The sequence below is a fragment of the Emydura macquarii genome, unplaced genomic scaffold, assembly GCF_026122565.2.
Source record: "Emydura macquarii macquarii isolate MOO-44397 ecotype Brisbane River unplaced genomic scaffold, CSIRO-AGI_Emac_v2 contig_3044, whole genome shotgun sequence".
In the NCBI taxonomy this organism is placed as follows: domain Eukaryota; kingdom Metazoa; phylum Chordata; order Testudines; family Chelidae; genus Emydura; species Emydura macquarii.
The window spans coordinates 2,424,281-2,448,797 of record NW_027133181.1 but is presented as its reverse complement, the minus strand read 5'-3'; positions in this window follow the sequence as shown (position 1 = coordinate 2,448,797).

Genomic DNA, 24,517 nt, shown 5'->3' with positions numbered 1-24,517 from the left:
TTGATCAGATGTGGCCATTTACCTTCTATCCTAGTTCAAAATGCCATAAACCTGATGTTAGCTGAACTCTGGGTCAGAGTCCCAAATCTAGCAATCAAGTTATTAAACATATTTCTGTCTTTCATAAAAATAGCTTGCTGTTGTAAGGTGTGATGGGCACAATCTGATGAGCCAAATCGTGAAGTCCTCTGATTCTTAGGATGAACTGATTAGTTGAGATTTAGGCCTTTAAAGGATATTGTCAAATATTTTCTATAAGTTTACAGAATTTTATACTCTCCAAGGCTGGTAACAGATTTTTGAAACCTGGATGTAAATATTTTCTCCAACCTATTTGACATTTTCCATTCAGAAAACATTACTTCCCCCCGCCATCCTCCTTTGCATTTTAAATGGAGATACATTATTTAGGCTAATTTCATTGAACAAATAATGCTTTAAAGCTAACATGTCTGCAAAGCATAGCTCTAGTATTTGTTACTTAACTGCTGGTGCAGACAGAGGTGACAGAGGAGGCACTGAACGTTGGGTTTGGATGTCTGTAAAACTAGCGGGTTTTAAGATATGCTAATTGATGGAGTGAGAGATTTAAAAGGTCAGCTAGAAATTTAGAGTGCAGTAGTTCCTTTACCCATTTAGAATCATTTTAAAGGTCAGTTGTGGACTTAAACCTTGGCAGCAGGTCCAGGTTAAAGAATTCTGGACCCCTATGCATCATGGTAACTGCCCCCCCCACACACACACACCTTCCCTGTCCCTAGGAGGTGGGAAGCCTGGAGGGAGGGAGGGATTTGGGTCCTGACCCCACGGGGGGTGTTGGGTGACCAGATGTCCTGCTTTTATAGGGACAGACCTGATATTTGGGGCTCTTTTGTATATAGTTGCCTATTACCTCCCACCCCCTGTCCTGATTTTTCACACTTGCTATCTGGTAACCCTAGTGGCATGGGAGACCCAAGGGGGCCTGGTGGAGTGTGAACAAGCCCACCCTGCACTCAGTTTTCAGTGATGTCTGTCCTGCAGGACTGGCCTGGTTCTCTGTGAGGCCCATCGGCTCCCACCACAATGTGCAGGTGGGTCTTCCCTGGGTTGGGTTGTGTATGTTTGTGGGGGAGGCAGCATTCCCCAGGGCTCGGAGGGCTCCCTAAGATGGGGGCCCAGTGCAAATGCACCAATGCACGTTGGTCAATCCAAGTTACTTGGCAGTGTAAAACCTCTGGAAACTACCGTTGGCCCTCCTGCAGCAACAGGGGCTCTCAAGCCTTTCAGTCCCCACTCCCAGCCTTTAAGTGCCCACTCTGCCTGATCCCAGGCTACTGACTCTGGCCTGCTGCTCCTGCTCTCATTCCCCACAGACTCTGGCTCCCTCCTGAGCCTGGACCCTTTGATATCAGGTTTGACTTCCCCTTTCCTTTCCTGTTAGTGGATCGCTCGACTGACTGGATTTGAATTGGAGGGTAACAATGCCCTGAAATGAGCCAGAAGGTTTATTGAAATATGTAGACTTATTTAATTTTCCTTCACTGAGAGCTTAAGGAAACATAAGGATTTTAATATAGTCTCAGACTCAAATTACTATGTGCTTTGGCACCCTATTTGGTACACCTCAGAGCAACAATAAAGAACAAAAAAAATTGTAAATCATTTACATTGTAAGAACTTGATTCTCCGCTGCCCAGGACCTTACTCAATAATGTGTGTACAATGCTATTACTTTGGTCTGGTAACATTTTAGACTCCTTTTGCACTTACTTTGCTCTGGTGTCACTAACTGCACAAGGTACCAGGCAGTGGATATTCAGGTTCTCAGGTAATAGCCAACTGACATCATCACCATCCTGTATCTGAAGTGACCCCTGAATACAACCTGGCAAATAAAAAGCTCCTGTTCTTTACTCAGAAATGGGCTGAGAAAACATAGGAAAAAACTTCCTTTCTTCTTCCTCCAGAAAAGCAACAAGAGTTTAGTGATTTCAGCCCAGGACTATAGGGTTCTGTTCCTATTTGTCACTGATTCCCTGTGTGACCTTAAACAAACTGGTCAACTCCTCTGTGCCACACTCTCCTCCATTTGTAAAATGTGTATAATAATCATAGCTGCCTTCCTCTCTGAAGGGTTGTCTGAGATAATTGGTTAATGTTTATGGAAGCTCCTCAACTGAAAAGTGCTACACAGATGCAGATACTATATTCTTTATTTTGTACTGTCCCCATGAGAATAACTGATGGATGAATAGGTTGCTATTCAGCACCAGAAGATGCTCATACTCAAGGGTCTTTTTTTGTGTGGGTCATACTCAGATGTCCTAAATAAAAGATACTCAAATCTGACTATTACTGATCTCCATCTTGAAGTCTACCAGCTACCTCCACTGTTATCCTCTCCCAGTGCAGTACTGGCACTATTCACAATCCTCTTCTTCCCCTTCCAGTCACAAGAGTGATCAGGCAGAGCTAGAAGAGCCTCTTTCAGATCCTTCCTCTCCCTGGAAGTTTGGAGTCTGCTGCTGCCTCCTAAACTAGAAGTTTGTGGTTATAATAGAGATGAAGGAAGAGGAAAGCCCTGGGGGAGGGAGATATGATGATAGTGCCAGTGAATGCTTTCATCACCGTCTTTTAATCTTCAGAACAGTCACTCTGTAGAGGAATAATCTCTCAGTAGCTATGAGATTTCATTAAAGCTCTGGACTATAGTATAATTCAGGAAACAGCTATTCTTTAAGATTAATAATATTGGCATTCAGTACCTGAACTCAGTTTATTGTTTTTAATCAACTAATTTCTCTCTCTCTACCACTAAATTCTTCCTCTGTGGAAATCAAAAAGATATACTTTGACATACACTTGAAAACAATTTCATTTCCTGGCTGAATCAAGGGTTGGGTGATACAAATTTTTGACAGCACACACCCAAATCAAGAAGTTAACTCAAGAACTTTCGCTCACTGTTTCATATTCTGGGTTATAATTACACTGTAGCCTTAAAAAAACTCTGGAATGAAACTGGGAATAACAGCACATCACATTTATAAATGTGGTATGAGAAGCAGAATGATTTCAGCAGAACTAAAATGCAATATCACCAACATTTCCTGTAATGTACAGTTGCCAAGAATACAAAGAAAAAAAAGACAAGAAGAAGTGGAGTATTATGTTTAAAGGACTACTTTATGTTGTTCTTAGAAGAAGAGGAAAGCTAAAGGACCAAAAAGATGTGAAGACCTAAAATGGGTCTATATCTGCTGAAAATAGTGTTAAGGGGCTGAGCACTCTCAATTTCCATTTATTTATATGGGAGATGCTCAGTGTCTTGCAGGATTTGTCCTTTATGTAGGTGACAAAAGCCTAAAGCCTATAAAGTGCCAGAGGTGGAGTATTACTAAAGAATCTGTGAAGTCTTTAAGCATTGTCACATTAGCACTCAATGGGTACTAGATTTAAAACTTTTGAGAAGAGACCTCTCCCCCTATACTACCTGTCATTTAAGTGATCTCTAGGAGACCTCAATTTACATTACAATAGAAATTCCTTATAACAAACAGGCTAAATTAAATCTCCCTGTCTAAGAGAGCAAATTCTGTCAGGAGCCAACAAACTTATTTAAATAGTTAAAAAAAGATTTAAACAAAAACTAGAAGTAACAGCGTTTGAACTCTTTAGGCAAATTTAGATTATCATCATAAAATGCCACTGATAAGGACAGAGAACTACTTAGGAAAAACAAGAGTGAAAGTCATGCATGGAGAACAGGACACTTGCCAAAGAAAAACACCCTTCCCATTATTGTGCAAGTTCTGAATTCTGCTGACTTCATCTTTCATCCTTTTTCTCAATAATTTTTTATTGCTTGATTTCCAACAATGACAAATATTGTAAATCTATGAGGAAAACTCTGACGTGGCTTTAAAAAAATCAAAAAGCCACTGGAATGAACAAGAGTGATTTTTATTTGAATTTTATCTGTGTGAAAATCAAAATTCCTTTTTTATATTATGAGTCACAAATGTTGTCTCATACCAGTGAGGTTCTAATTCTCTTCCCATGCTAGTCTAACATTTGTGTAATTCCATTGATCTCAATGGAGTTACTCCTCATTTATGTCCGTGCAAAAGGAGAATAGGACCTTGAGAGCTGAAAAATGTACGTTAACCCCTGACTAAAGGATGGAATCAGGCTTAAAGAGGCAGAGGTCAGCTAAAATGCAGGCAACCATTTCTAGGGATAGTATACGGCTGACAGCTCTCACTTCTCAGCCCTTTAATTTAGAAATAGGGATGGAGTGGTAAGAGAAATGTATCTTTCAATGAGGAGTGAGGCTGGATTCAAGATGACACCATTATTTAACAGCAAGAATTAATTCATAGCAATAGATGGGCAATTATTTATTTAAAAGAGAAAGAAAGGAAGCAAATATATCACTATCTTCTGCTGCATAGATAACTCAGCCTGGAGTTCCCTAGATAAATTGCCAAGACAGCAAATCCTGCTCTATCTGGCATTTCTGACACTGCAAAAGAAATCACTTTGTGTAGAAGTGGCTGTGACTGCTGAAACAATCCAACCCAAAAGCTTGAGAGAATGAAATATCGGGTCTATCGTAATGGTTGCTTCTGCTGTGTATTCATGACAGCTGTACGTGGGTTTATATCACAGGAAATAATTTTTTTTGGCGTTCTGAGTATTGTTTGATTATAAAATTGATAGATTTTTCTTCTAAGTATTTTTAAAGCGGTTATATTTTCATTTATGACATTAATGTTAGTATTGCAATCAGTATGGTCTCTTGTGAATTTTGATTAGAAACATTCAGCTGAATTAGCTGAAACTATTTAAAGGACTCAAAACTGATTGAGGAAATTGTAAGCAAAGAACAACGATAATCAGCAGTGCATCAAGGGCTTGATCCTGTACCATTGGTATCAATGGAAGTTATATCTCTGACTTCAACTGGAGCAGGATTCGGTCCCTGATTTGGGTGAAGTCTCTATTGGCATACCAAAAAAGATCCATGCTGTTTCCTGTTTTTTAAAGTGTTCCTCATCTGAAAACGGTAGTACAAACCACATTTATTAAATGTACAGCTGTTATATATATCCAAAGCTGGAGAGAAACTAGATGAAAGAAATGAACAGCATCTAAGAAGGTGAGAGAGTGGTGCCATTTGGTGTTTTGATGAACTTCTGGAACCTTTTTATTCTCCCAAATAATATCATATTTGAAATTTGAGGTTTGTATAACATTGAAATCCATACTTTTCGAAAGAAAAATATATTGTTATACACTGAGTGTGTAAGTATGAGTATGAGTAGTGCTGCATTAAACACAGAGGAAGAACCACTTTGTATAAATAAAACCCATGTTTTTCTAAGTAAATCAAAATCTATACTACGTACATTAGGGAAATAAAATTGCAACCATTGAAAACACTTTGCAAAAATGCGTATACAATAGGGACTGATAGAAAAGTCACTGAAGTCTGTGCAAAGAGTCCCATTGTCTTCAGTGGTTTGGGGTTAAGCTCTAACAGAACAGATAAAGCCGGCAAAAATGCACTTAAGAGCATGCAATAACCCAGGGCCAAATTCTTCACAGGTACACTCTGGTACAGCTCCATTAAAGTAACTGAAGAAAGGTAAGCAAAAATAAGTATAAAGGCCAAACCAAAGGAATCTGCTGACAATATCTAATTCAGAAGATATGCATTCATTGATTCATTGATTTTAAGGCCAGAAGGGACCATTATGAACATCTTGTCTAACATCTTGCATAACGCTGGCCATATATTTCACCAAATTCTAGAACAGACCTTAGAACACAAATATTATCTCAATCTCATTATCATCTTTACTTGCAATAAATCCCTCAACCTGTGTTCTCATGGGATTTTCCAACGCCCAATACTTCCAGTTATAGAATCACAGAATCATAGAAGATGGTACCATAGAACCATAGAACGGACCTCAGGAGGTCATCTAATCCAACCCCCTGCTCAAAGCAGAACTAATCTCAGCTAAATCATCCCAGCCAGGGCTTTGTCAAGCTGCATCTTAAAAATCTCTAAAGATGGAGATTCCACCACCTCCTTAGGTAACCCATTGCAGTGCTTCACCACTCTCCTAGAGAAAACATTTTTCCTAATATGCAACCTAGACCTCCCCCACTGCAACTTGAGACCATTGCTCCATCCTACCTGGAACCCTCTTTAAAGGCTGCTATCAAATACCTCCTCATTCTTCTCTTCTGCAGACTAAAGCCTAGTTCCTTCAGCCTCTCCTCATAAGTCATGGTACCATATGATATTTTGATTAAAAAACCTAGAGCAATATAAAATTAATCTAGCAGACACTGATAGGACTCAAAAAGTAATTATAAATGGGAAATCCTTATTGAATGGGTGTGCTTCTAGGGAGTTTCACAGGGATTGGTTCTTGACCTAGGCTATTTAACATGTTTATCAGTAAGCTGGAGTAAAATATAAAGTCATCACTGATAAAGAGTGCAGGCGACACAAAAAATGAGGGAAAGGTAAATGTTAGGGCTTTCCCCTGCCCCTTCCCTTTTGGTTCCCAGACACAGCTCACCAGAAAGTAACAGTCCAGAGTCCAGTCTGCAGGCAATGGCAATGGGTTTACTGGGGTCAAAACACGCAAGTATAAATTCAAAGCCCTTTGAATCCGTTGGGCTTCCTTTCCCATGACTGTAGTTCTATGTGCCCACATAACTCCCTCCTCCTCCAGCCATAGTTTTGTTTATCAGTGGAACTCCCTTTCTTCCCCTAACTGTGACTCCATACACCGATGGAGCCCCCTCTTCCTCCTCCATCTTCTTGGTAGGCTTAATTATACCTATAGGCACCTCCCTCCTGGTGCTACCCTTTTTAATATTGGTCATGTTCCATTTTGGAGGGTCTTAGGTCTGGGTCTTTAGCACCATCTCCTTTATACCTCATGTTCCTATGACATAGCAAAGGAATGAAGAAAAATGAGGTTCTACTGGTTTCACTTCTAGTCTGCTGGGAAGTCTGAAGAAAAGGACTCTTATTGTCTTTCTGTATCCCTCCCTCGGCTGGAGTGTTTCATCTATGTTTTGGATATTTTCACCACTAAGACTTCATTAAATTGTTCTCTCTTTCCACTCATCATCTACTGCATTCAAAACTCACTTCAACAACACTAAATCACAACCTTAACCCATTTGCTCTGTAGCATATTGAATCTACCTAATATCCTCAGGAGAGTTGTGGCATCCGTCACACCTCCCTATATTCATCGTATGAACACTTTCCATCTGCCTGTCTAATTCCAGTTTGGCACATGCAGCACTAAAGCTTCACTGATAAAAATTATATACGGTCTCTGCCATAACCATCTGTGATTCAACTGTAAATTTATTTGTTTGATAATGTAGATCAAGGGATTCTGTGGGGATGGCTAATACCTCTGTCATTGTTAGCACAGGCAACGTTGAACAAGTCTAGTGTTGGGTTGGAGGACCCTAGTAATCTTTGTCAATTTTTAGTATGTTTTTCATTAGCTGGATTGTAGCATGCCCCAGGATTCTACACAGCACTCTCCAAGATTTTTGTGGAGGAGCACTTTCCTAAGAATCTTTTCCTATGAGAAATAAGCAATCTGACTCACCAAATTCCACAAAATATTCTGTTAATGAGGTAAAGAAGTAGAGGTTCTAGGCTATAGTAAACATAATTCTTTCTGGGTGCAACCTGTATACTGATGTGATATCATCATATGAGTCTCACATATAATGCATGATGATGATGCTTAACTAAATTTCTCTTTATAAAGACTTTTATTCCTGGGACATTGTATTAATAAATAATAAAGTTAATAAAGAAATCTTTATGTGGATGAGTAGCATATTTCAAGAAATTAATGCAGGAAAATATTGCAGAATTCCACTGTGTGACTTCCATTTGAGTTCCAAGAGATACTGGGCTTAAGTCTGATCTCAGTTATATCGTTATAAATAAGGAGTTACTCCATTCAGATCAAGGGATTAAGACTGATGTGGGTTCAGAATCAGGTCTTTGCACCTTACAGTGTTGTTTCTTGACTTTCTCTGAATATATAAAAGTATGAAAAACTTTTCATACAAAACAAAATTTAATTCCTCCTCTCTGCCCCCAATTTTTCATAGCTAAAACGGCTTCATTTTTAGTTAGACTAAATCAGGAGTTTTGAAAAAGATCGAAACTCGAACCAGAAAGGGGTGTTGCAGTTGACTCATGTATCTACAGGTAAAAAAGGGGTAATGGCAAATCAGATTGTGTGAAAAAGGAATTTTTGCTGATTATTTTTTTAATTTAGTAACAAAGTTAAGAAACTAGTGTAGGAACTGTTCCAAGGACATTTCATGGATATGGCTACCTTAGCTGTGCCCATCATTATAGATCTGTGAGCTATTACATTGGTTGGGTTTAGTGCATACATTACTACTTTTCACTTTTTCTTGTACATAAAGCATATATACTGTGTTCTTCTGTTTGAAATGTACTATATTCCAGTTAGCCTTATACGAGTAAGGCCACATAACCCAGAATTACAAAGTTGACCCACATATTTACCAGAGGTCTTATATAACACAATTTTGTATAGTTACTGGTTAAAGAACTTTCAATAATGTATTCATTGTCTCCTTCTTCCAGTTACTATGGCCAAGTAGGTCTTATTATACATCAAGGATGTTTTCATTAAAACTGATTAGCTGCTGAAAAGAATCAAGTATAAGGAGACACCAAAGATTCTGAGCCTAAAAATAGCTTCTATTTCACATCAGTTTGAATAATTTCATCCACAGCTATTTATTTCTATTTGAAGGGCAGAACCTAATGTTTATACATGAGCCAACAAAAGTGGAAATAAAGAGGAAAATTAACATTTTACAGCTAATAACTGTATTATTTATAGAGTTGTGATTGTGGATATATCCATTTACTTTTCCAATACATCTGCAGTAAATTGCTTCACACAACGCACAGTCAACCTGTGGAACTCCTTGTTAGAGGATGTTGTGAAGGTGAAGATTATAACAGGGTTAAAAAAAAAACTGGATAAGTTCATGGAGGAAAGGTCCATCAATGGCTATTAACCAGGATAGGCAGGGATTGCTGTTTGCCAGAGGCTAGGAATGGCCAGTGGGATGGGTCACTTGATGATTACTATTCATTCCTCTGAAGCACCTGGCATTGGCAACTGTCAGAAGACAGGATACTGGGTTAGATGGACCATTGATCTGACCCACTGTGGCCATTCTTATGTTCTTATGTCACTTCCAAATACCAACATACTCAACTATAACCAAGACTTTCTTTCCAGTCCCCGAAGTATCACTTTGCATGAAAAGACAGAATGGGAGCTACTTGATTTCATCTTTTCTTTCTTTTCTTGCTTATATGGTCAATGCAAACTATATTAAGCAAAAGGCAAACAGGGGCATATCCAAGAGTATCAACAGGAGGCAATCTTCTGAAAATTGAAAACTTCCTATTAGGTAACTAAGGTGACTGCCCTGTTGATATTGCCCAGGATTTCCAATGTGCTAGAACCTCTAGCTATCTCCATGGACCCCAGATCATTTCCTTCAATACAGGGTTCACACAAAAAGTGGTCTATGTAGTGCTGTAGCTTTTATGAAGCTCAGTCCTCTAGAAGCTGATAGTAGATCAGTAGTTCACACAGTCACATGCTGAAAATTAGAATTAAAGCACCTCAAATACCAGAGACAATCAAAAGGAAAGCTTTTTCCTGTGTCTCTGGCACTGCTCACAATTTTAGCAGGGGTTTCTTGGACAGACAATTTAAGTGTGATGTCTAAACTGTGATGTCCTCTCAGTTTTGGATTCAGCTCATTAGACAGAAATTTACATTTCCTTAGCACCTTTCACAGCTCAGGTCATCTCAAAGATCTTCACAGGCAATGTGCAATGTGTGAGACTTAAACACCATTTTAGAAGGCTGAGCAAAGCAGCGATGTCTTTTGATGAGATTTTGAATACACAGAATTGAATTTCCAACTGCCTTTGACAGGGAATTCTGAGGGCCATTTTCCACCATGCCCAACATACAATGGACTGCTTATTGAAAGAATTTTAAAAACTATGACTAAGGACATTGTGTCATTACCCAAAATGGCCTAATGAGGTTACATTATAATTATTATTTGTACTGTGGTAAAACCCATAGTTTCAGACACTGTCCAAAAATCCCAGAATTCACAGTTACAGCCCTAAGAGCTAGATTTGAATAATGAAAATTTTCTAGTTCAGGTGATAAAAACATGACAATTATCATGAAAACTTCATCCCTTTTTAGACAAAATTTGAAATGTCAATGAAAAATTTTGATTAAAAATTAATATAGGAAACTTTTGAACAACTGGACTTGAACATCAGAAGATGCTACAGAGCAGTTTTGTTTTGTTTACTGAAATTTAACTTGGAATGCTTTGTAGTTATTTTATTCATGACCAATTGCTTTTTAAGATACAACTGGATATGGTTTGGATTTTAGTTGTTTTTCTTTGTTTAAAATTTTGTGGAACTTTAGCAAAAATGAACTAGATAAGATTGCATTATTGGAGGGCAAAATGCAGCAATATATAAGGACTTGAAAGAGAACTATTTAGCAGACAACCAGAATCACCAGTTGTGTCCCTTCAATTTCCAACAGATGGTATAAATATGAAACTGTGTCTTTCCATGCTGACTACATGTGTGCTGTATGTGGCAAAGCACCAGACCCACCGCAGGGTATTGTACGTGCAACATAATACCGTCCCTGTTGTCCAATGTTGTACCAATGTCTGAGCACACTGTGCTTATTTCTCATTGATCAATTTACAAGTCATGCAGCACATGGAACTATCATAGCTTTCACCCTTTATTTTCTCTCTGAATATAGTACTCTTCCCAGCTCTGTCTCACTGCCTTTTTTACCTCTGCTGTCGTCTATTTCTCACTGATCGCTAAGACTTTGAGGTCTGTAGACCCAATTCACTTCCCAGTTATATTGGTTTTACATCCCCGTATCTCTCTGTATTCCAAATAAATTGTTACTGATTTATATCAATGTACATGAGAAGACACTAAGATCTGATATATCTTCTTCTGGTCTCACTCACCAGGCCCAATCTCCTCTTTCCTGTCCCAGTATTTTGAACATTGCAATTCTTCCTGCCACTGACACAGATCTGTGGTACATTCCAAAGCAGACACGAACATGACCCAGTTCTCTTACATTGTTCCAGCCTTGCTAGTTATAATCTTCCACTCCTATTGATAATTTGATTTTTCAGCAAGCATCACAGACAGACAAGGTTTGAGCTTCTGGGGATACCAGTTCACTGTGGCATGTAATGATTGAAAAAAGACCATATGAAAGGATAAGAGGACTGAACAACTAACATTAATTTGGTTTCTGATTTTTAAGTACTGATTCACTTAGAATGGTCTTAATGCAATTGCCTGAGGAGTTCACCCTCAGAGAATTCTCCGTATTTCTCCTTTAATAAAATAGATACATTTCATTGTATTTAATAACGTATTATGTTAATGCTGTAAAACACAACGAAGAATAGATTTTAATTTTATATAAATATGTGACCCAATTTCTACGAATCTCCAGTGCAGACATTCTCCATTATGCCAATCTATTGTACTTTCAATACGTGACAGAGAAAAGGTGGAAGAGAGGCTACGTACTCTAGATATACTAATCCAATAGCTTTCTATTTATTTGCTCTCCTTCCACATCTAACATTTTTCTTTTGTGGTAGTCCTCCAAATGCACAGTATTTTGCTGATAATGTTTAATGTAGAATGTTGGCTTTCCATGTAAATTATGATACCGTCTCTCTGCTGTGTCATTTATTGAACTCCACATGCTATGGAACATGGAATCAGCTACTGATTATGAATAATTAATTCACTCTATGATGGAAATTAGAGGTTCAAAGGTTGATGAGCCAGTAGACAAGTATTAGTGGAAATATTGCTGCCACTTCTCCAAAAATTCAGTGATTGTTTCCCTCACATGAAGTAACAGCTTTCTTTTCCTGTTAGTCTAGCTGTAAATAACATGTTCCAGAAATGAGGGAGGGAAATTACAAGCAACAGGACAAAGGGGCCAACCAGCACTTCCTGGCATACAATGACAGGAAGGCAATGCTCCAGTGTCTGCACAACCTGGGTAGCCTGATATACAATTGTTCTAAAAGGAATAAAACAAATCTATGTTATAAATGTGCATACAAGTTTTGTATTAAACAAGAAATAGTGTCAGATACTTTTCATCAGCAAACAGGTTTATCATAATGACTTGTTCATTGGTTACAAGTGGTAATTAAACCTCTTCATACTCAAACATTTAAATAATTGTAAATTGCAAAATGACTATTAAACTATTATGTATTTATGATGTGCTTCCTGTCCTATCACTACTGATTACTGAACTACTGTGATTCTAGATTAACTGAAGGAAAACTTGTCGTGATTATGACAGCCCAATCCATTTAATTATAGTGAATTGTAATATTACTATAGACTGGAACATCATGAATAAGTCAAGTAAAAGAAACAGATGGATTATAAGAGAAAAGGCACACTGTGCATTTGGTACACTGTATACTATATGAAAACAAAGAGCAGTAATCAGAATGGAAATTGTGATATGGTAGGACCGTAATTTTAAATCCAAATATTCTGCTCTTGTAAATTGACAAAGCTCTATTGAAGTTAATTGAGCTGATCCAATTTTCAGCAGCAGATTTTGGCTGATGCTGTTTTGAATCCTACTTAGCTCTTAGTCTCAGTGAAATATCTTGAAGCAATGGAGTTACACAGATGAATTATGCATTGTGTAAAAATGTACTTCCTTTTAAACATGTATTATGAGAGGGTAAATAAGGACCTGGTTTACCTTCTCTGTATGACAGATAGTGTGGTCTAGACACTCAGCTGTGACAAAATTGGATGTGCTCCAGTTTGCACTCCCCAATCCCGAAGACAGCTAGAGTCCTGATTTCATCCCTAGCTCTACTGAGAGTAATCTCAGGACTCTAACATACATCAACTTCTAACAGCACCCAAAGGGCCGTTACAATGGATGGGGGTTACCTGAGTGCAGTGCGCTCTGCCCATGCCTTCTCCTACCTGTGGCATTTTACAGCAGAACTGGGCCTTTCATCAGTAGATTTCTAAGCAGTCCACAAAGTTTGGTGAGTATCATTATCATCATTTCATAAATGGTAAAACTGATGATCGGAGAGGTAAGTGACTTCATCAATGGCAGAACTGGGAATAGATCCCAAATCTACTAATCCCCAGTCATTGTGCCTTTCTGCTGACTCATGCTGCACTGTAACTTTAATTAGGAGTCCTATTACTTCAATACACATACACATTGCTGCTCAGCTCTCCATTGACCCCAAATAAATAAATAATGTAGCTACTAGAAGAATTTCATCATGGTTGAAAAACAGTGACACATAACTAGGACAAAATAAACACTTATCATGAGCATCCTAAAATCAATATGAAAAACAAGGCTGAAAGGATCAACAATAAAAGTAAAATGAAAAAATCAAACAAATGTCTCTTTTAAATTAACGACAATATTTATAAAATAGATTTAGCACAGACCTAATATTTAGCTTTATTTAAATTTTGGCTCCCAAGAGAATTAAAAAAACAGCTGGTATTGTTGATCTAATAGCGCCATGTCGGCTGGAGCAGACAGTATAAGAACTGTGTGAGGTTCAATGTCAACAAGCTATAGTCTTGGAAAAAGTGAGTTTACTATTTTATGTTTAAATGTTTTTCTCAGATAAGAGTGGAATTAGATGAAATTCTAGAGCAAATATACAGTTTGCTGTTTAAACCCTAATTTGTGTATGTGGTCTGAAAACAAAAAAGAGAAATATATATATTTCACTCCACTAGTTACCACCAGTTTAACTGTATATCACTACATTAACATTAACATGAGGGTCAGATGACTGTTCATGTTTCTGAAGCTAATAAAATAAGTTCCATGCAGTGTACTGGGCCTTTTAGAAGAGATCTTTAGGACTCAGGCCAAAAAAGTCAATCAAAATTCAATTCAAAGTTAGTCAGCTGTTCAGAGGTTATGAGTACCCATTGCTCTCATTTAGTTTCAAAACCACAGAAAATCAGGGCGCTTATTTTGTTGCCTAAATATAGATTTAGGTGCCTAACTTTTCGTACTTATATTTGTGCATAATGTCATTTCTGCACTGCAGTAATGTTTAAGTTCCCATTTCTCTTTTAATTAGAAAAGAGGTATGGCCTGGTGGGCTTGATTAGAATGACACATTTCCTTCAGTATTCTGCTATGCAATATAACATATGCCTTTGCCTCATAGGCCGCTACATTTCCAAGAGCTCTATGTATTTAGTACGGTATGTGAAATCCTTGAGGATCATTGTAATAATAAAATTATATTTTATAAAATAAAAATAATACTATAATTAATGTTATTGAGTATATTAATAGTAGAAAGATTCTTATTTGAGATAGTTTGGGCAGAACATTATATGGAAACTTTCCTGCTCTAGAGACTGGATTCAATTTGGTCAATAATGAAAATTAGCTTGGTCTTAATGAAGTCCCTAATTGTACCAAATCTGCTCCAGTAAAGGCATAATTTTACTTTTTCTGATCTCACACCTCTGCACTTTCTGATTTATGTCTATGTTGGAAATGGATCTTGTGCAGTGGAATAAGAAAATCAAAAGAATTCTTGCAGTATCAGAAATACCACAGATCTCATGAGAAAGCCAATACTCATATTTTCAGCTTGATTTTCAGATCAAAGAAGTTTGAATAAAATTGGGTAAACAGACTAGGCAGAGAAGGGTGGGAAAATAAAAGCTGATCTCCCTAAAGGTGAACTGAAAAGATTAGATCAGTTTAGAGTTAGGCACAGAGCTATGTACTGATTTTCAATGACCTCTACCTCCACCTCCTCCATCCTTTCCCATCATTCTGGCACATCAGAAAGAGCAGAGGTGAGTCCACCATTGACCTCGTGGAATCATTAACATCTCAGCATGATGAATTCTGGGACACTTGTAGTGAACCCAGCAGAGCTGGGGGAATATCATGGTGGATAAAAAGAATTTTAAACTATATGTTAAAATGTATGTATGTGCAAACCATAGCTGATTAGTTGACAGAGAAGTGAGAAAGACAGGAAGTTATTCAGAATCTACGTATGTACTTTCTGTAATTCAAAATTGATCTAAGCTTTGAAATTCATTTTAAGTAAACAATTTCCAGGTTATGCCTTTGACACGTACGAATCTGTCAGCAAAGAAACCAAATGCTGGCCTCTTGATGCCAAAAACTGATGCCAGATTTACTGTATCAAATATTTTAAGCTTCTGCTAATGTAAAGACTAATCAGAGATTTTTAGGTGGACAAAGGGATGGGGAAATGTGAAGGAGGAGTACAGACAAAAGCAACTCTTTTTTACATGGTCACACAGCACTTTAAGTGTTTATTTTCATGAATAATTCCCTAATTAAAGTTACAAATGGTATGCTCTCAATAGAGGCTTTTCCACCATAGTGAAGAGAACACAATGGGGATAGCAAGGACACCTGTATAACACTATAAATTATCCCAACCTGTTCTCTCAGGTGTTTCCATCTCAGCTCTGTCATGTTACCTAGTCAGCATCTACATAGTTCTGATTGAGGAAAGCACAAACCACATGCTAAATCCATCCTGATTCAAGAAAGCACTTAAATACATGCCTACCTTGAATGGGACTTAAACATGTCCCTACATGCTTTGCTTAATAAGGATACTTTCCTGAATCTGGGCCTAAATGTATGCTACTGACATAGCTTGAAATGCCATATACTGTACTATCTTATGTGGGCATTTCTCTCCCACATTAAATTAATTCACATGTAGGGCTGGTGATCTTTTACTCATTTTCTAAGAAATAACAGGGAAGTGCTTCCAAAGCCCAGTTTATAGTGAAACATTTTTTTTCTATTTTTGCATATCTTTGTCCCTTTGGGAACAATTTCTTAGTGATATATAACACTGGATGCTCTACCATCAGCTTCTTGGCATTAAACTGAACCCATTCTAATTTCTGATGCATCCGGCTGGACAATAAAACTTTCCAGAGAAATATGAGCCTGACACACAGGAGCTGTACATAATTTTTCTTTAATAGTCCTGAAGGCATCTTTTATAGCACCAGACTCCTTTCCCCATTCTATAGCAGGTCAGCTGGCGTAGCAGAAACTTTGGAAAATCTCTAGGATAAAAACCTATAATATCTTGGTAGGCCAAAAATAACTACACCGCCCTTTGTCCTCTGGTAGCAGCTCTGGACTCTAAAATAACCCAGAGTTTTGCAACCTTGGGTTTGACTTGCTTATTCCTCAGCATAATTTCAAGTATCTGATCATTTTTCAGGAATAATTGTTGAGATGGATGAACAGATTCATATATACTCAGAACTGACCTGAACTGTCAGTCAAAACATTTTGAGGTTTGAAAAATTGTGGATAATTTTATTTATTTGGTAAATATTTATCCATTTTGATCTATTAACATTTTATGCCTTTCAGAATTAACAAATAAATGCAGAGCCAAACTAGCTAGAAAGCTGTCCTCATGCAGCAGCTGAGGTTTACCGATGCATATGATTCCCTAGGTCATGTAAGGCTGATGTAGCCAGCTTTAAACCACTTTCTTCCAGGCCTCCCCCACAGCCCTGATGAAGGGGAAGAATTAATGGGGCTCCCTGCAGGCTCTGTATTAATGCAACCCCTCACCCCCCAGAGGAATGGGTGTTATTATTAGATAGGATTTCCCAATTTCAATATCCAATGGGAGTTTTGCTTGAGTAAAGGCTGCAGGATTTTGCCTCAAGAGAGTTCTTATTCTCTATCTGGAGCTGAGACCACCAAAATTACATTTCTCTCAGGCTTTCCTTGAATTTGCCACTTTGTGAATGCTGGGCCAAAAGAAACATTCTGGACAATGTTTTCTATGCTATTGGGTAGCTGGTGTGCCAAATGAACAATGACCTTATTTATCTTAGGTATGATTTGTCGTGCCAACTTTTCCCCCTTTTGAACTGTGCAAAAATCCATATTCCCTGGTTACATAAGATTTGAATACATCATTTTTAAAAGATAAGCTCACATGCTGGCTGTGAGCTGTAATTAAATCAATATTTCTTGAGGACTTCACATTAACTAGTACAATAGATACAGCCATAGCCCGAGGTATTCCTTCCTGCCTACATTTTTATTTTCTTTTTTGCACATATGCTTCCGATCTTGTCTTTTAAATACCAACACACGGCATGTAAAATGATTCCCTCTAGGCTTTCTGGTTGGCCACCTTGCTTTAATTTTTCTACCTTACAAAATTATAAAACTTAGAGATAGAAAAGACTTGTTATTGTAAATCAGTCATCCCGCTTTCTTTCCATGGCTGCACTGTGTGCTTCAGAATTTTCCTGACAGTTCTATCTAGCCTATGTATTACTAAACTCTAACGAAGGGATTCCATCATTTCCTGTGAAAGATTATCACGGTACATCGTGTGCTTGATCTTATTATATAGGATTTTTTCCCTCTGGTATCAAGCTGAAATTTCTTCATGCTCTGTATCATCCCATTATTTACAGCAGTGGCTCTCAACCTTTCCAGACTACTCTACCACTTTCAGGAGTCTGATTTGTCTTGTGTACCCCCAAGTTTCACTTCGCTGAAAAACTACTTACTTACAAAGGCAGACATAATAATACATAAAAGTGTCACAGCGCACTGTTATTGAAAACTTGTTTACTTTCTCATTTTTACCATATAATTATAAAATAAATCAATTGGAATATAAATATTGTACTTACATTTCAATGTATAGTATATAGCCCAGTATAAACAAGTCATTGTCTGTATGAAATGTTAGTTTGTACTGACTTTGCTAGTGTTTTTTATGTAGCCCGTTGTAAAATTAGGTAAATATCTAGATGAGCTGATGTACACCTGGAAGATCTCTGTGTACCCCCAGGGGTATGCGTACCCCTGGTTGAGAACCACTTGTTTATAGAAAGAAAAGATGCTCCTTGGTTAGGTTGCTAACCTGGGAGGTCTGGATTCAACTGCCTGCTCCACCCCAGACTTATTGTGTGAGTTTGGATGAGTCACTCAGTCCCTCTGTACCTCAGTTCCTCCTCTGTAAAAAGGAGAGTTGTAAAGATAAGGGTATTAAAGATTGTGAGGTGCTCAGATGGGAGTATTTACTTTAGATAGCTATTTCCAGCTATTCCCTCTTGAACTGTTCTAAACACCTCTTCCCTCTCAAAGAACATACTTTGATATAATTTAGACAGTTACCATATCACCCTTTAGCTGTATTATATCTATGATATATATAGTCTCTCCTAGCTTTAGCACAGAGGTCAATCTCTTAAAGGATTTGAATATCTTTATTGCCTTCCACTGGACCATTTCCAGTTTGTTTATTTCTTGAAACTTCCTCCAGTGTTCCAAATGCAATCAGAATATTAATGGACTAATTTTACTTTATGGAATTTAAAGATGTCTGAGGATTGGAGAGGTAGTAGTCAGGGTTTTGTAAACCCAGTGGTGTCTAAGGAATCCCAGATTCAAAGGCAAGTAAAGCAGGCACTAGGGAGAGTGTCCTCTCCTCCTATTGTCACATAATGAATGGCTTAGCACGTCACACATTCCAGAGAAGATTCTTCTGTCCAGCTGTGACCTGTCCAGGCCTAGGGTAGCCACCTGAAAATGCCAAGTTCAGGGCAGGCTGCAAAAGGAGAGCAGATTCTCCCAGCACTGATGGGTGACACTGAAGTCAGACTTCCCAACCAGCCACAACAATGCTTTTGATTCCCACATTGGTTATCAAGAAGCTAAAACAAAATATACATAGCCCCCTTTACTACATTTCAGTCTCTGGCTTCAAATCAGCCACTAGGTCCAGTAAAGAAAGAAGTTACTTAAAACCCTATGCTCTTTTCCAAAAAGGTTCTCCTGACCCCAAAGTGTCAGCCACCTTACCAGATCAATATAAGTTTGTATCTTACCCAAAATACCACGCTGCCAGCCAATCCTTTAGTAACTAAAACGAATGGTTTATTATAAAAGGAAAGAAACAAATAATAAGAGAGATCTTAAACTGGTCAAAGCAATCAGATCCCTACAAGAGATTGGAAAGTCCATTTATACCAGATTTTCATTAGAATTGTGGAGTTTGCAGGCTTGTATAGTGCCTCTGGTGTAAATCCAGTACCTAGATGAGTCTCAGTCCTCTGTTTCACAGCTTCAGTAGTAGATGAATTAATCCAGAGGTGGATGAAGGCTGAAGACTGAATACTAAAGACTGACTGAAAACAAAATGGATGTGGTGCAGCTGTCTTTTATGTCCCTTGGCCTTTTCCTTGCTGCTTGTGGAAATTTATAGAAATAAGATGGAGTCCAGGGTCACATGAGTAAGTTCTGGTGACTCATCAGGTGTATCCCTGGCTTCTCCCCCTGAGCCCTTTGTACCTGTGAGTCTCCTTAATGGGCCATTATACAAGATAGTGCTGCCACCATCCTGTCTGGGGTGTCTCCCAGAAACAGAGCACAAGTTGAAATACCAATATATCAAACATATCCATAACTTTCAATACAAATATGACACACACATATAAACAATATCATCATGCTTAGCAAATTGTAACCTTTCTAATGGTACCTGACATAGCATATCTCATAATAGGAATTATTACAATTTGGACATATTGATGTTAAATAATATCATAAATGGTCCCCCTAATCCAGTCAGCATTACACCAGCCTTTAAACCTTCTGTCCAGTCTTTAAAAAGAGAAAAGAAGAGAGAGGCAGTCAGTGACCCCCCGCCCCTCCAAATGGATAAACATCCAATGGGAAAAGACTCCTTGGCAGAAAAAGATCTAATATGAAGAATCAATGGAAATGCAGCAAAGAGATGCCTTTTGTTTTTTGCTAGAATTTGAATGAAAAAAATGCCAGCCTCTTCTATTCCTTGCATTCTAAAGTAGATATATATTGAGACAGATTTAGAGTGAGCAGTTCTGAATTTCTATATTTATTGTACAGAAAGACGGCATATATTCAGTTAATAGCCCCTTCAGTATTTATGAAGTGTTAGTTTAAATTGAAGTTCAATAACTATTACTAGAACGGCTCTTTATTTTCCTATTTTCCATTTCTTAAAAATACACTATGTATTTTCTAAACTGTGAAAAATAAAGCAGTAAGCACATGATTTACTTTAAACATGTGCTTAAATCCTTTGCTGAATAGGAATGGATTTAGGCGCATGCTTAACCAACATGCTTTGTTAAATTGGGGTCTATGTGAAGAAACTGGGTTTCAATATTGTACATCCAGACTCCCAAAGATTCAAGCACAGATGTTTCAAGCACAGATATTGAAAGAGGAAGCAAAAGCCCAGAAAACAGCAAGCTTGTTTATTGTCTCAAAGAAAGCCGTGCCTGAAAAAGGTATTGCAAGAGGGGGGGAAAAAAACCCAACATTTATCTGAGAAATCATAGCAGTAGGATTAGAGAGAGCTTTATAGCTCACACTTGTATGACAGAAGACTGAAGGTTTTGAGAATCTGCCTCATGTTGTAGTTTCTATTTCAGTTGTAAAATTCTTGATGGCTCTTGAGGAGCCAAGTCCTAAAGGAATTACATAAATAATGTGGCTACTCATTGTTTCAATGCCTGAGAAATATTTTTAGTATTAGCAACTGTAAGTTTCTATTAGTATTAGCGCGTAAGACTGCAATTCCACTCTCTGGAATTTTCCTGCACCTCCTACAGTAACTTTCACTTTCTTCTCCATATGTCAAAACTTTATGTCTCATAGGACAGTAGTGCCAAAATGAAAAGGTAAGATAAAATCATCCAGTGTGCATATCTGTGAAAGCAACTTTCTTGGTGCTGCATTGGAATGTGCATGCTAAATCAGCACTATTTCTTGTGAATTGGTGTCAGATCTGCAATCTTTTCTAAGATAAATAGAACCTTCAGTTTTTTGTATATTTGTTGCTGACAGAACAAAATATATCATACTCTAGCCTGGATTTAACACATTTAACTCTGAAATGCATCAGCTATCCTTTCTTCATGGTAATTATAGCATTTCATGGCTTTCGTGCTCTTTGTGACGTTGTGATTGATTCAAAATGGGCCCTTCAGTGACTAGTGCAGGGCTGGAGAACAGAGTGGGAAAACAATTCAAAATGCAGTGCGAATTCAGCGGTCTGTACATATGTATCTTAATCTGACACAGTGAGGAAACAATAATCAAATAAAGACAGAACGTTGAAATTAAGAAATACATTTGCACAGATTATTTTGATTCTTGTTGATTTCCATGTATAGATCACAACAATTGAAACATCACTAAAAAGAGCAGAAAAAGCAGTCCAAGTAAGTGAAAGTTAGAGATAAGAGCTGCAAGACTGGGAGCACTGTTCTGAATCTTTTGTTGGCAGTCACCTTGGATTTCTTACCTTGTTCCTTTATGATTGTTTATTGTTTAACCCAGTCTCATATCAGGTGCATGCATAAATTTTGTGAACAAAACGTAGGTCCCAAATTTTACAAATGTGTCCTTCACTAATTTCTGTCTATAAGCCAATTCTCAAATTTCTGTTATTTTCACAGGTCATTCACAAGGATCTGTAACTCTTCCCCACCATACAATTTATGTGAACATTTCTCTTAGAGGTTTATGAAGGCCTTCTGATCTGAAACTCACTCTCATGCTGACAGTTGGCACTTGTCTGAACCTCTTAGGGTGAGAAACCAAAGAGAAAGTGTTGTGAGAGCTGGTTTCTTTGCAAAATTTTTGGTAGTTTCTGGCAGAAGATGGAAATAGTATGAAAATTACTTTTGTTGTTTTATCTGGAACTTCTGCCTCCAGACCTGAAGGCTGAAAACTGAAGGGAAAGAATGCATAAAAGTTGTAAAACTTCTTTGGAAACTCAGTTCAGTTTTGGGTGAAAGTTCAGTTTGCTTTATATTTTATCCAAACCAGTTCATGCATCACTTGTTGCTGTAGCCTTAATCCAGCATCCTAGCTAAATTTTAAAGTCCCTAATTTATCTGCAGACTCCTTTGTTATTTCAATTGAATAAATTACAGTTCAAATATTAGATATTATTTTGATATAAGACAGTTGGCAATGCCAACAATGACTATAGTCAATGATATGCATTTTTAAAGAAACCAGACAGGATTTTATGAACATTTGTAATCCTGCATTCACTGTACTGAAATGTGGGAAGAAAAATGTTTGTCCTGAGATTTTATACTATTTTATCCCTAAGGTTTGCTGATTCTTTTGGCATTAATAAATCAATGTGACAAGGTCTCCAAATTAGACATGTCAAAAGAACTGTAAAGAGTTAGGCTTAGGAAAATGTCTCATTCAATATCTATGTATTTCAATATTTATTCTCCAATGCACTATGACATACTTGAAAGAAGGGGGATAAAAGTTGAAGATTAAACTCTTTTTCCCAATAAACTCTTTTCTGAGGACAATGTTGTCATATAAGCAATATGGAGAAGTAGTGGATGTGTTCCTTAACATTACTACATCATTTTTATTTGCTGGTCTGTGATGCTAAAAGGGACTTTATATGAGATAACATTGCATTTGACCGCAGAAAACTGGTTGTGTTAAAGACACTAATATCATGGGTGTAGCACCAAGATGCATGGACAGACTCTGTGGCTTTGGCTTTGCAGTGTTTTACATTTTTCAGTCGCCTAGCAAGAGATTTTTATTCAGTTCAATAAGGAGAGTGAAGACTGCAAATCTTCAGTGTGAAACCTAGGGACACTGAGGGTGCCCAGCATCTTGCATGAATGGGTCCTGACTTTAAAGAGCTTTCATCATAAAGAGGTTCTAAAATGTTAGAAGCCAAGGATCCGTATATCTAATTAAAAAGCCACTATCAAAGTCATTTACATCAGTGTCCTCTGCTCTACAGCTGGGAGGAAAACAGTTTCTTGTCCTGGGTTAAAAAATGAGATTTCAAAAGTTTTCTTGGTCCATATCAGGATGAAACAGAGAGGATTGATTCAGAACTTAGGTCTCCCACACCATTATTTCACATATAATTTTACATATCTTATTTTGAAAACCCACCCCTAAATATTTCCTGGTACTACAACTGTTCTTGATCTTGTATAAATACACAGTTTTTACAGGAAAAATTCAGACACTTTTCAGATCCCCCCCACAAAGCATTCACATACCCCTAAGGGGTTGTAGAACACAGCTAAAGAGTCTCTGTTATGATCGATGCAGATAGCAGTGAAAGAGAGTTTTTCTTAAAATTTAATGACATGAGAATGATGACTCAGCTGCAGAACTGATTTTTATTTTCTTGTCTCAGGGTAACGCTAGATTTAAATTTTCAATGGCCCTAATAGTGTTCAGACCTTTTTACTCTTCCGGGGTTGCTAATAACTTAAACACTTGTGTTTAAACATATTTTTAAATTATTTCCCAGGAAAAAAAGTTACCCCATTAACTCATCACAATGAAATTATCTTTATTATAGTGACCAGTTGTATGCTTTGCCGCTACTGAACTCAGCTAACATTCAGTTCTAATCTCCTTCAGCAGATCTTTCTGTGTCTTACTGCAGTTCTCCCCAAGCAAATGCCAGGTTGAAGTCTGGAAACTCACTTTATTGGGAGTTTTATCCTTGTTAAATTCTTTGAGAGATTTATTCTCTTATCCTGTAATCAAGAATTTGTTCTTTTTCCACCCCAGGAGACAAGGCAGTAAGCAGTCCTTGGCAAGAGTTCACTATCTTTACTCTACCATATGTACTCTGGTAGATTAAATGTGGAGATTTAGGTGGTTGCTGCAGGTGAGAGGGCAGCTGGGAAACCCAGCAAGATCACTGTCTCACTTTAGACCAGAAACATGGCAAAGGCAATGGGCTTTCTCTGTGTGTGAGTGAAGAGGCTTGTGTATCTGTCTTTATTGCTCTGCACAGCAATATTGGTTATCATTGGTTATCACACTGAGAAACACATGTTTATTACTAATAGAGGGGTCCTGTCCACACCAGTTTGACTGGTAACTTAACTGAAGAAGATGGAGTCACCACAATAAGTGCAATGGGAAAGAAATCAAGAATAAATTCAGAAATCTGCAAAAAGATAGTACAGTAGTATTAAATTTATGGACTGCAAAAAACAGATGACTTATTATTCTAAGTGACCAATTTTCTGAAATTGCTTCTGAGAAGGCCAGATTCTGCAATCCTTACTCAGGCTGAGCAGCACTGCGTTTCATGAGTAGTTCCACTGAAATCACAATGTGAGCAAAGGAGTCGAAATCTAGCCTTTCTGTGAGCAGAGTTCTACTGTTCCTGTCACTACAGATTTTCCCACTTCCTCATAGCCCATAAGTGA